The sequence below is a fragment of the Giraffa tippelskirchi genome, chromosome 3, assembly GCF_054371585.1.
Source record: "Giraffa tippelskirchi isolate mGirTip1 chromosome 3, T2T-mGirTip1v1.2.pri, whole genome shotgun sequence".
Taxonomy (NCBI): Eukaryota; Metazoa; Chordata; class Mammalia; order Artiodactyla; family Giraffidae; genus Giraffa; species Giraffa tippelskirchi.
Window position 1 is genome coordinate 110736718 of NC_137277.1, and position 13625 is coordinate 110750342.

The following is a 13625-nucleotide window of genomic DNA, read 5'->3' on the forward strand; positions in this document are numbered from 1 at the left end:
TCTCCAAGGCATGAAAGTGAAAAGTGAAAGTGAAGTCACTCAGTCGTTTCTGACTCCCAGTGACCCCATGGACTGCAGCCTACCAGGCTCCTCCATCCATGGGATTTAAAGCAAAGATCTAGTTCATAACAGTCTCACAATAAAATTAGGTTGTAATGGATGCACATTTGTATCATTCCCATCCCAAAATACCAGAAACAAATCTTTCCCAGAATCTCATGCTACTTTCCATTTATTGCCTTATCTTTCTGTTCCATTTTGTTTTCAAATGTCTTATAATTTAGAAAGACTGACAATTTCCACTTATGTACCTCTAGTTACTCCTTGTCCAATCTAGTGTTGATCTCAACCACATTGTCAAAGCCACCAGTGACCTTTGTGTTGCTAAGTTGACGCATACTCTTCAATCTTCCTTTGACATGATCACTTTCTGTATCTTGAAGCACTCTGTTCTTTTAGCTTTTGTAATACCACACATAACCTTTTTGTCCCTCCCCCACCACACCCCACCATGTCTCAGATGGTTCTTTGTTTAGAGATGCAATTGTATAATACTATTAATACCATACGTACATATGCACGTACATATAAAACCACAGACTGTCAGATTCCCAAAACCTTTGTTTACTTGCCTTTTTCAGATATATCATGGGCATTTTTCCCTGAGTCATTTTTAATTTTTTAAAAAATATTTTATTGAGGTACGATTGATGTGTAAAAAGCTGAAGAGTTTTAGTATATGCAACTCAGTTGAGTTTGGGGATAAGTATATAACTATGAAGCATGATAGGAATGGGGTCGCTGTGATGGGATTCGTTAAAGTAAAAGTTGCTCAGTTGTGTCTGACTCTTTTCAACCCCATGGACTATACAGTCCATGGAATTCTCCAGGCCAGAATACTGGAGTGAGTAGCTGTTCCCTTCTCCAGGGGATCTTCCCAACCTAGGGACCAAACCCAGGTCTCCTACATTGCAGGTGGACTTTTTAATCAGCTGAGCCACAAGGGAAGCCCATGTGATGGGATTACTACCCTTATAAAAAGAGGAAGAGAGATCAGAACTCAGCAGCATGTAAAGATGAAACAAGAAGACAGCTCTCTACAAGTCAGGAGTATGGGCCTCACCAAGAACTAAATCTGCTGGCACCTTGATCTTGGTTTCTCAATTTCCAGTACTGTGAAAAAAATTATGATTAGCCAAAAAAAAAAAGAGAGAAAATAAATTAGTTGAAAGTGGTGTGAGGAGTGATATGAATTAAATATTCAGCAGTATTCTGACAAATTTTTATCAGTACTTCAAATGATCTAGACCAAGGCACATAAAATAGACATATGATCCTTTGAAAAATTCTTAGTGTCATATTAGAGAAGTTCAGAATCACTCTTTAATTGTGAAGTTGACTTTTTCTCTAAGTCTCCTTTAAGAGGAGAATGTAGATATACAGATCTATCTAAACCTATCACTTCTCTTCATGCCTATCCTCTTATAATTTGTAAACATAATATGCCTAAAATATAGATGCAAGAGTTGGTAAAGTCAGTAGCAGGGATATGTTACACAGCTCTAATAAGACCTGAAGTTGCTTATATACTAACCCTCTGAACTAAAATATTTGGAGTACTCACCCAAGTGAATAGGCACAGTGATCCAATGTAATGTGGAAAGAAAATATTAGAACTTCTACCTATTTGGATTATGTATTACATAGAGAAAATAAAGCTTTACCAATACATAACATACTAAGTGGAAGACATTTATAATTTATGAAAATATGCATATATTAGGATGATTTTAAGGAGGTCACCATTTAGACAGTTTGAAGACCATTGCTGTAAATAGCTATACTCATCAAGGAAAGGTGAAAAAAATTATTTTGTTTTCATTTTTAAATTCATTTATTAATGTCATTGGAACCATATAGAACAAATTATATGTTTTAATTCAGATATGATGACAGAGCCTAATATACTGTAGTAGGAAGCATCTAAATATGGATAATAAGACAGCACAAATATTTCCACAGAAGTGACACATTCTTCAGTTCACTCATCTCTAGTATCTGCAAAGAACAATTTTAAATTGCCAATGGTATTTTGAGTGACTTTCACTTGTTAAGCTACTCTCTTTATTCCACTTAGAGATCAAATTTCTAATGGTTTAAAAAGTGTGCTGATATAGATATGGGAGCTATGTTGAGCAATGTGAGGATCATCATTGTTATTTGAAGATTTTCTTAGCAACTTTTCTTTAAATATTCCTTTTCCTCTGCCTAGGGGGTAAAGAACTAATCTGAAAGTGAAAACTGAGCAGATCCTTTACATAGAGATGATTTGAAGTGATTTCCTTTTTCTAAAGTATTGATATACCCACATAGCAACGCCAAAATATATTCTATGCTATATTTGTGCTCCTGTCTACATGCTCTACATTTCTTGAAAAAACATTACTGTTTTTATTTGTTGCTATTTTTCTTAATCATCTGTTTATATACATTTAGATAATATATAGAATGCATTCTTTAAGGAATGGAATTTGGAAGTAGACAGGTGCTCTTCCTTCCTAAATGCTTTAGATTTTGTGTGTGTGCTAAGTTGCTTCATATGTTGGACTCTTTGCAACCCCATGGACTGTTGCCTGGCAGGCTTCTCTGTCCCTGGGATTCTCCAGGCAAGAATACTGGAGTGGGTTGCCATTTCCTACTCTAGCATGAGATTTTGCTTTTCTCTAAATATATTTAGACTGTGTGATAAACTTTAGACTGTAGATAAAAAGACAAAATAAACTTGTTTGTTCTTGTGATCTGAAGCTAATTGTCTTAACAATGTAGCCATGCCAATAAATTGCAATACAAGAAGATTATAAACTGATGGTTAGATGTTAATAACAGTAACACAGAACATTAAGGCAAGTGACATTTACATAAGTATCTTGATCTTAATACATGTAATTTACATATGAAAATTTAATCACCATAGAGATAAACAGCTGCAATGTTTAATTAAACTCTCCACACAAAATCAGCTTGCAAGAAGTAGTTTGTCATTGCTAATTCATCACAATTCTCTTAAGTATTCTTTAAAATAAAAATGCAAAATAAATGACTCTTATTGATAATTTAACTTCTGGTTACTTTGTATTTTAATTGTATCATCAAAGCCTGTTGAGAATACCATAAAGATTTTAGGTTCATATTCACTCTGTTTAGAAGGCAAAGCACAAACATATAGAGAACAAATGTATTTGTTTACAAACTTATGAGAGTCACCAGCACAACAGCACTAAAGGATAATTTAAGAAATTTTAATGCTCAAATAAGTTGTGGGTAATGAAAGGATATAAGAGTCTTTCTCAATGGTATTTTGAAGACAGAATGAATTATAGCAGAAATTAATGCCAACATTAGCCAGAAAAGGCGTAATAACTGCTAGCTTAGAAAACATAAAACTAAGACATTTTAATTGAATTTTTAGATTTCAGAGACTGAACAGAAAAGAGAATGGGTAATACATAAATGCTGTAGAAGTCATCTTTGGGAAATGGAACATGAGCAAATGGCAGATTTTGTTTCCATGCATCTTATTTGGATAAACAGATGCATTTATTCATTCATTTACTAAAAAAAGAAAATTCCTGCTATATACCAGCTATAATGGTATACACTAGCAGAAAATAGTTAGCTTTTAACTACTTAAAAGCTTTTGGTTAGCTTTTACTGTGACATTTAGGGTGATTGCAGCCTTTTCTGTATAGATACTCAAAATGTAGAAATAAGAGACAATTAGATATATTCATGGTAAAGCAAAGGCTTCTGGTAATCAGCATTATGCTCCAAGCCTCTAATTTTTTGCTCTTAAGTTGACCACATTATAAACAAAATGCATAGCACTCACTTAAGTAAAAATAAAATTAAGTTGAACCTTGGAAAGTGGACATTGTTCATGAGTTGGTCCCTAAGATAGGCTTTTAATGTTGAGGGCATCCAAGTTCTATCTCAAAATGTTTCTATAAATCACTAAGCTCATAACAGTTGTCAGGGAGAAGTAAAAGCTATCTTTTCCAAGTATACCAATAGTATATTGTAAATTATATTATTAATTTCAATAATTTTGTTTTCTGTTAAACTGACCTTTTTTTTTCAGTAAATTAGTAGCATGGTGAATACTTTATAGTCTGATATATATGAAGAAATTAAGCCAAAACTTTCAGATTTGTAAGAACAAAACCATGTCATGGAGTAAACTTGGTTACACAATATCTGAGCGACCTATAGGAGAAAAGTGTTATATGCACTTAGAATTTTTATCCATGCTTTACATAAGGTAATTCATCTTGGGTCTAGAGGTTGTTCAATTTCTCCTGTGCAAAATGAATGACTTGGTTTAGATGATCTGAAATTTTATGCACTAAATCCCCCAAATTCTATGACTTTATTTCACATATTTAAATATTGAGAACTAATTTGAGAAAAATATAATAGACTAAGACACTTACTGCCCCTCTAAATTCTTGGGTAAATAAATATAGTTTATAATAAAGGCTTAAAAATAACACTTGATTTAACACTTTGTAGTTGTGTGTGTGCAGGTATGTATGTATAAACATTGAGATCAAAATCTGTATTTCCTATTTATCCAGATGGGTACATGGAATCCCATCCTACAAAGATATCAAAACCTAAAAAGTGATTAGTCAGCTGAAAAGACAGGGAGTTTAAAAAACACCTAATACCTTACAAATTTAATATTAGTTCAAACTGGACACATCCATTCAGCAATCTGAATGGATCTAGAGGGCGTAAATCCTTTCTTGACATATGAGCCTGCTGATTAGAACTGGAAATTAACTTTCTTGCATAAACAAGTACTATGGTAAATAGCTTTTTAAATTGCATTAAATTAAACACTGCTGCTGCTGCTAAGACGCTTCAGTCATGTCCGACTCTGTGCGACTCCACAGACAGTAGCCCACCAGGGTCCCCCATCCCTGGGATTCTCCAGGCAAGAACACTGGAGTGGGTTGCCATTTCCTTCTCCGAAATTAAACACTGCTTTCCCATTATTTTTTGATTTCCATGATAAAATCAATAACTTGAATTTTTCAAATGAGTTAAAACTAAAACTAGTGCAGACACTTCTTTTACTGATCCAAAACTACAGAAGGAATCACTTCCTAGTTATACCTGTTGCACAATGTGGAATCTAATTTTAAGCAGTTAGCCCATCAATGATTTTGTAGAACTGTAGAGTCGGACACGACTGAGCGACTTCACTTTCACTTTTCACTTTCATGCATTGGAGAAAGAAATGGCAACCCACTCCAGCGTTCTTGCTTGGAGAATCCCAGGGACGGTGGAGCCTGGTGGGCTGCCGTCTATGGGGTCGCACAGAGTCGGACACGACTGAAGCGACTTAGCAGCAGCAGCAGCCTATTTTCTTGGCTTATTGTAAAGGAGTTGACAAAAATTAAAGATACTGATTGTTCTACTAGAGTTAACAAGTTAGTGGATTGTGACTATGCCAGCATTCTCTTACAACTGAAGACACAGCTTTAGGTATAAACTTTTTTTTTAACCTTGAAAATTAGGTGCTGATATTCCCATACAGGTACTGGTGGTTAAATTTAGTTTGCAAATTTTTTCTCCCTTATTTCCACAAAATTTTTTGTAGGTTTTACTCTTCCTTCTCAGTTTACACATTGACATTCTACCCTGAAGAGCACAGGATGCATTTTAGATCCTATTTCTTGGTTTCTATCACCTCATTGTTCTAAAGCATAAGATAAAATCCATAGGAAATAATTTTTGAACAACATGAATTGGGATTGGATTAAATGTAAAGTGCTTATTTTATGCTCCCATAGTCTCACTGTGCTTTTTATGAATGAGGACTGGGTTACCTGAGTTTAAGGAAACAAGCAAGTCTTAAATCAGGAAGAATATTTTTTGTGTGTGAGTTTTTTGAGACCTAAAATAATTTCTAGAAACTAGGAATTTTATATTCATTGAAAATGTGGGGTTTCATTTCATATTTATTTGTGTATTTGACTGGGACTATTTGGGTTGGGAATGGTCCAAGTAATGGTTTTGCCAAGGGAAATCCATTTTAAAGATAAATTTTATATAAGGTATGAAAGTAATAAAGTTCAGATTGTAAATTCTTGTTTATTATCTTAAGCAACCTTTCACCTGCTCTCTTGGATTTGTTGAACTCGTTTACATTTTTTGTTATGTGTCTGCAATGGGTACTTGTGGGGGAATGGATGAATTATTTGACATTATATTAGAAACTTTAGCAATTGAAGTTATTAAGAATACTTTATTCTGTATGTAGAATCTAAAGAGAAATGATACAACTGAACTTATTTACAAAACATAAACAAACTCACAGACTTAGAGAACAAACTGTGGTTGCCAGTGGGGAAGTATGGTGGTGAAGGGATAGTTAGGCAGTTGGGGATGGACATGAATACCCTGCTATATTTAAAATGGATAATCAACAATATCCTCCTGTATAGCACAGGACAAAAGCGGGAAAGGGGTATGTCAAGGCTGTATATTGTCTCCCTGCTTATTTAACTTATATGCAGAGTACATCATGAGAAATGTTGGACTGGATGAAGCACAAGCTGAAATAAAGGTTTCCGAGAGAAATATCAATAACCTCAGATATGCAGATGATACCACCCTTATGGCAGAAAGTGAAGAAGAACTAAAGAGCCTCTTGATGCAAGTGAAAGAAGAGAGTGAAAAAACTGGCTTAAAACTCAACGTTCAGCAAACTAAGATCATGGCATCTGGTCTCATCACTTCATGGCAAATAGATGGGGAAACAGTGGAAACAGTGACAGACTTTATTTTTTTGGGCTCCAAAATCACTGCAGATGGTGCCTGAAGCAATGAAATTAAAAGACACTTACTCCTTGGAAGAAAAGTTATGACCAACCTAGACAGCATATTAAAAAACAGAGACATTACTTTACCAACAAAGGTCCATCTAGTCAAGGCTATAGTTTTTCCAGTAGTCGTGTATGGATGTGAGAGTTGGACTATAAAGAAAGCTGAGTGCCAAAGTATTGATGCTTTTGAACTGTGGTGTTGGAGAAGACTCTTGAGAGTCTCTTGGACTGCAAGGAGATCCAACTAGTCCGTCTTAAAGGAAATCAATCATGAATATTCACTGGAAGGACTGGTGCTGAAGCTGAAACTCCAATACTTTGGCCACCTGTTGCAAAGAACTGAAAAGACCTTGATGCGGGGAAAGACTGAAGGCGGGAGGAGATGGGTCAGCGAAGATGAGATCGTTGGATGGCATCACTGACTCAATGGACATGAGTTTGAGTAAACTCCAGGAGTTGGTGATGGAGAGGGAGGCCTGGTTTGCTGCACTCCATGGGGTTGCAAAAAGTCAGACGTGACTGAGCAACTGAACTGAACTGGTAGCACAGGAAACTCTGCTCAGTTATGTGGTAGCCTGGATGGAAGGGGGGTTTGGTTAGAATGGATACATGCATATGCATGGCTGAGTCCCTTTCCTGTTCACCTGAAATTATCACAACATTATTAATTGACTATACTCCAATATAAAATGAAAAATTTTAAAAAACAAACAAAAAATACTTTATTCTGTCTTTTTCCCATTGAAATAGATACAATTCATGGAGAGAAATCCTTTGTAAGAAAAAAATATAGTTGAACTTACCTTTTCTTTTCTGGATTAGTGAGCCGAACATTACAGCTGCCCATGTTGTCAAAATGCCATGAGAGGATTTAGTAGAAGAGAAGCCAATAATGTAGTCAGATTGTGACATTTAAATGAATGTTTTTACTGTTCCATCAAAATTAATGACTAACTTCAGCATTAGAAGCATGTATTTCAATAGTAGAGGGAAATTTTCCCACCATCACTTCAGAGCAGAAGTAACCCTGTGGTGTTATAAATATATATTTTAGACTAAGAGAAAAGATTGATCCCACAGGATATCTCTCTTCTCCATCTATTGATGATGTCAGTTGAGTCTCTGATTAGCTGCTGACATTTGAAATTATGGGGGGTCAGCAAGGTTAATGAAAGCTTTCTTTATATAGCTATGTCCCCATTGCCTCTGTGCCTTCCTGGGCTTTTGGCTTGTTTGCTGACCTCAAAAAGTAAGGCAAAAATAAGAATACACATCAAGAGAACTGTAATCTGAGCACTCATCTATTGATGATTTCTAATGCTGCTATTTAACAAGAAAAGGAAAGGTTAATGAATAGTGACTTAACTTATTTGGGAATGCTTGAGTACAAAGGGTCTAGTTAATAACCTCAGTGACCTTGTTGAGGATAAACTCCATGTGGATGAAAATATTTCAGTAGAATTGTCTGGACTAAAATTTTTCTGCCTTTAAGTGACAGAGTTACATAAATTTTCCATTTTATAATGTTGAGTCATCATCTGTTGAGGCAAGGGGATGGTATAAAGCTGAATTAAGTTTCCTGACTCATCAATCATAGTGTCTTAGAGCTACAGAGGGCCCTTGAGACCACATTTGGTGTTTTTCAAATTGTATTCTTTGACACTTTCAGGTTCTCCAGTGTGACCTTGTTGCAAGCTACTGTACGGGAGAGGAAAGAGGTACTTGAGGCTCTCATTCTCATCTGTGTTTATTATGCTACCTAGGATGTCATGTAATAAAAGGCTTTGCTGGCCAAATAAACTTTGAAAACCACTGGGCTACAACTAACACCTCCAATCTACAGTTTAGGAAACTGAGGTATAATAGATAAAATGAAGTTGCCAAGATCTTGCAGCTATTCTATGTCACAATAAAAGTGGGGGGATACTTGCCTCTCTTGAAATACAGATCTTTCCAGGATTCATTTTTATCCCCAGAGAAAAGAGTGCCATGCATTTTCAGTCTAATCTTCTTTCAAAATGCCCTAGATCCTAACACAAGATGTGATGAGGAGGCTTAAAGTTTCCCAACCATTCCCCCTCTCATTTTATCTCTGCAAATAGAAAGCTGGTTTTCAGTGTAATTCTATGTGAGCTGTTTAATTTCCATTACATGGCAATTCTGAGGGGAAGGAAATTGACTCTGGACTCAGAAAAACTCTAGTGACTCCAGAAAAGATTATGTGGTTCTAGAGTTCTTCACAGCATCCACTATAGATGTTAGCAACACATTTCCGCGTCCAGTGGTAGGACAAGTGCAGGGCAAGTCCACCTTGGAGAGCTCAAAATGCTGGGGCGAGTGTAGGATAAAATGTAAAGGTAAACCACTAAAGCATCTATTTTATTCATTTGAATCTAAAAATAAGAACAAAAAGCTCAGCATATCTGTGTGGCCTGCCCCTGGACTGGTGTGTTAGAAATCTGTCTCTAGAGTCAGAAAGGGAGGAGCAGGAAGTAATCTTGATGGTTGCTCCTTCTCTCTTTGGTTTGGTCTCACTGTATTGCAATCATTTGCCATTCTCGTGTGCCAGGTGTGATAGATTTGGTATGTTTTTGATAAAATCTTTCTTTACTATGTGAAGAGATTGAGAGTGATCATGAAAAACTGTATTATACACAGAAAGTCATTATTTCGTGACCAAATGTGTTGAAGTGTTTTCAAAGCTAATGTTCAATTTTATAGAAAAAAAAATATACCAAGTTTGCTGTAATTTTCTGGGAAGATAGATACTTTTCTGTACTATAGTATACAGTAGGTGTTTTTAAAACACATACACACTTTCCCTTATGTTTTGCTATTCTTTCAAGATACAGTACATGACTGAGAAAATACAATTTTCTAAAAAATCCTTATAACGTTGAAAGTTGTTAGAACATGCTGTGGAAATTGCTTTCACCTATCAAATCTCTTATATATATATATATATATATATATCTTAATGTTTGAATAGAGATCAGAAATAGGACCTATTTCACAAAATTTCAGGATAGAAAAATTTAAGAGATTGCCTGATATTGGGAATTTTTCAATTACTATTAGTTATTATGATGGGCTTCCCTTATGGCTCAGCTGGTAAAGAATCCTCCTGCAATGTGGGAGCCTAGGTTCAATCCCTGGGTTGGGAAGGTCCCCTGGGAAAAGGAAAGGCTACCCACTCCAGTATTCTGGCCTGGCAAATTCCATGGACTATATAGCCCATGGGATCGAAAGGAGTCAGACACGACTGAGTGAGTTTTATCTAAAGGGCTTTGCTGATGGCTCAGTTGGTAAAGAATCTGCCTGCAATGCAGGAGACCCTGGTTCCATCCTTGGGTTGGGAAGATCCCCTGGAGAAGGCAAAGCCTACCCATTCCAGTATTCTGGCCTAGAGAATTCCATGGACTGTATAGTCCGTGGAGTTGCAAAGAGTTGAACACAACTGAGCAACTTTCATTTTCACTTTCTGTTCAATACTTGGAAACTTAAAATATTTTAAAACATACCAAATGAAAAGCTCAATGAATATTGAATGGATTTTATCAATATGCTATAATTTACAAATAGTAAAGAAAAATAGGGTGACATCAAGGACAGTGGACATTTACTAGATAAATTTAAACATATAACCTTTGCATAATTGGTAGGTAAGATTGAAAAAATGGATATAAGTAGAAATTACAAATACAGACATTCTGATTATGTCTATGTATTCTTGCAAGATACACTTTTAATCTATGAGAGCCATCAAAATCAATGATTGGAATAAACTGAATCAACAATTGCTATCTCATTAAAGTGTTAAAAGATTTTCACAAAGAATATAGTGAATTCAATCACATTACTTTCACTAAAATAAGTTGATAATATTTTTGTGAGGACACAAAGCTATTAGTACTTTTAACAAAAAATTGAAATTCAAAGTATAAATATTGTTTATCTTATCTCACCCTTTAAAGGTGTCTGAATTTTATATATATTCTAATTATGCACAAGTCATTATTAGAATAATAATTTATGATTAAGTTATCTGATAAATAAATAAATACCTGTAAATAGAAAAAGTTTGTTCCAAAAAGTTTGAAGGCCATCAGATGTGAGTTATTTAAGATATAATAAAAAGAGAAATGAGGTTTGAGAGGAAAGATGAAGTTGGTTCTAAAAATGAGGCCATTAAGGAACATTAGTGCCTTTGGTTATAATTTCTGAAGCTTGGTAAGCAGCTTGAGTGAACAGTTTTCTTCCTGCTCTAGGTTGGGCTCTGAAGTAGAGATATCCAGGGTAAAGCCAAATTCACTACATACTGAGGATGGAGTGGAGAATCCCTTTTATCCCTCTGGTACTTCTGTTACTTAACAAGGGCTAAGCAGGTCCCCCATAATTTTGTCAGAGCCAAAAGGACCTGGGTTGACTATACTGACAAGGTACCTACATTTCTTCTCAAGTCTTCCCTACTAGGAAAACTGATTAATATTTTTAGGTCTAGATTAATGGTAGTTTTCTCTTGACAACCAATGGCTCTGTTAATGTTGCATTAGTTTAAAATTATGTGATATCTCTAAAAAACATATTGTTCTCATGGCTATGTTTTATCTCTCAATCCTGGAATGCCATAATCCAGAAAGATTCCATTTAATGAATGAATGGCTATATATATGCCTGGAAGCTCTTTCATACAAGTACTGGGAAGGGAGAAGGAAAAAAAATTAATAGAAGATAAGTCAATAAACTCACAAGGAAAGAAGACAAAATATTTCAGTGATAATAGGAGTTGTTAAAAATTATGCTGGAGCAGGAATCTGGGGTCAGACATCCATTTAATTGCATGACATTGTTGAAAGCCCTAATCTTTATTTGTTTCTTAAGTTGTAAAATAAGAGGATTCATGAGATATTGTGTAAGTCTTTGTCTGTCTCTAAAATTCTTTAAATAAGAAAATAATCAACAGAATTAAGCTTCCTATCAATGATTTAAAATTGTTTGAAAATAAAGAAAAATACTGTTCACCCTAAATTTTCTCCCAATGCAATGTGATTAAAGTTTAAGGGGAAAGGTGGGAGAAAGGAGATTGCATATGTAATAGCTGTTGAGACTCTATATCACGTATTGCTGAAGCCTGGCTTGGAGAATTTTGAGCATTCCTTTCCTCCCGTGTAAGATGAGTGTAATCGTGTGGTGGTTTGAGCATTCTTTGGCATTGCCTTTCTTTGGGATTGGAATGAAAACTGACTTTTTCCAGTCCCGTGGCCACTGCTGAGTTTTCCAAATTTGCTGACATATTGAGTGCAGCACTTTCACAACATCATTTTTCAGTGTTTGAAATAGCTCAACTGAAATTACATCACCTCCACTAGCTTTGTTTGTAGTGATGTTTTCTAAGGCCCACTTGACTTCACATTCCAGGATGTCTGGCTCTAGGTGAGTGATCACACCATTGTGATTATCTGGGTTGTGAAGATCTTTTTTGTATAGTTCTTCTGTGTATTCTTGCCACCTCTTCTTAATATCTTCTGCTTCTGTTAGGTCCATACCATTTCTGTCCTTTGTAGAGCCCATCTTTGCATGAAATGTTCCCTTGGTATCTCTACTTTTCTTGAAGAGATCTCTAGTCTTTCCCATTCTGTTGTTTTCCTCTATTTCTTTGCCTATTTCCTCTATTCTCCAAGCCAGGCTTCAGCAATACATGAACCGTGGACTTCCACATGTTCAAACTGGTTTTAGAAAAGGCAGAGGAACCAAGATCAAAATACCAACATCTGCTGGATCATTGAAAAAGCAAGAGAGTTCCAGAAAAAAACATCTATTTCTGCTTTATTGACTATGCCAAGGCCTTTGACTGTGTGGATCACAATAAACTGTGGAAAATTCTGAAAGAGATGGGAATACCAGACCACCTGACCTGCCTCTTGAGAAACCTGTATGCAGGTCAGGAAGCAACAGTTAGAACTAGACATGGAACAACAGACTGGTTCCAAATAGGAAAAGGAGTACGTCAAGGCTGTATGTTGTCACCCTGCGTATTTAACTTATATGCAGAGTACATCATGAGAAACACTGGGTTGTAAGAAGCACAAGCTGGAATCAAGTTTACTGGGAGAAATATCAATAACCTCAGATATGCAGATGACAGCACCCTTGGCACAAAGTGAAGAGGAACTAAAAAGCCTCTTGATGAAAGTGAAAGAGGAGAGAGAAAAAGTTGGCTTAAAGCTCAACATGCAGAAAACTAAGATCGTGGCATCTGGTCCCATCACTTTATGGGAAATAGATGGGGAAACAGTGGAAACAGTGTCAGACTCTATTTTTTTGGGCTCCAAAATCACTGCTGATTGTGGTTGCAGCCATGAAATTAAAAGACACTTACTCCTTGGAAGGAAAGTTATGACCAACCTAGATAGCATATTAAAAAGCAGAGACATTACTTTGCCAACAAATGTCCATCTAGTCAAGGCTATGATTTTTCCAGTAGTCATGTATGGATGTGAGAGTTGGACTGTTAAGAAAGCTGAGCCCTGAAGAATTGATGCTTTTGAACTGTGGTGTTGGAGAAGACTCTTGAGAGTACCTTGGACTGCAAGGAGATCCAACCTGTCCATCCTAAAGGAGATCAGTCCTTGGTGTTCATTGGAAGGACTGATGTTGAAGCTGAAACTCCTATACTTTGGCCACCTCATGTGAAGAGTTGACTCATTGGAAAAGATCCTGATGCTGGGAAGG

The 13625-nt window shown here is 35.9% G+C and overlaps 1 long non-coding RNA gene across 1 annotated transcript in view; it reads left to right on the forward strand.

Moving 5' to 3' along the window:
* LOC145540915 (uncharacterized) overlaps positions 1-13625 on the forward strand; it is a 359008-nt gene that overhangs the window by 202605 nt on the left and 142778 nt on the right. Inside the window, exon 3 of the long non-coding RNA XR_014078634.1 lies at positions 8563-8611. This is a non-coding gene — a long non-coding RNA (uncharacterized LOC145540915). The remainder of the gene's footprint in view (positions 1-8562; positions 8612-13625) is intronic.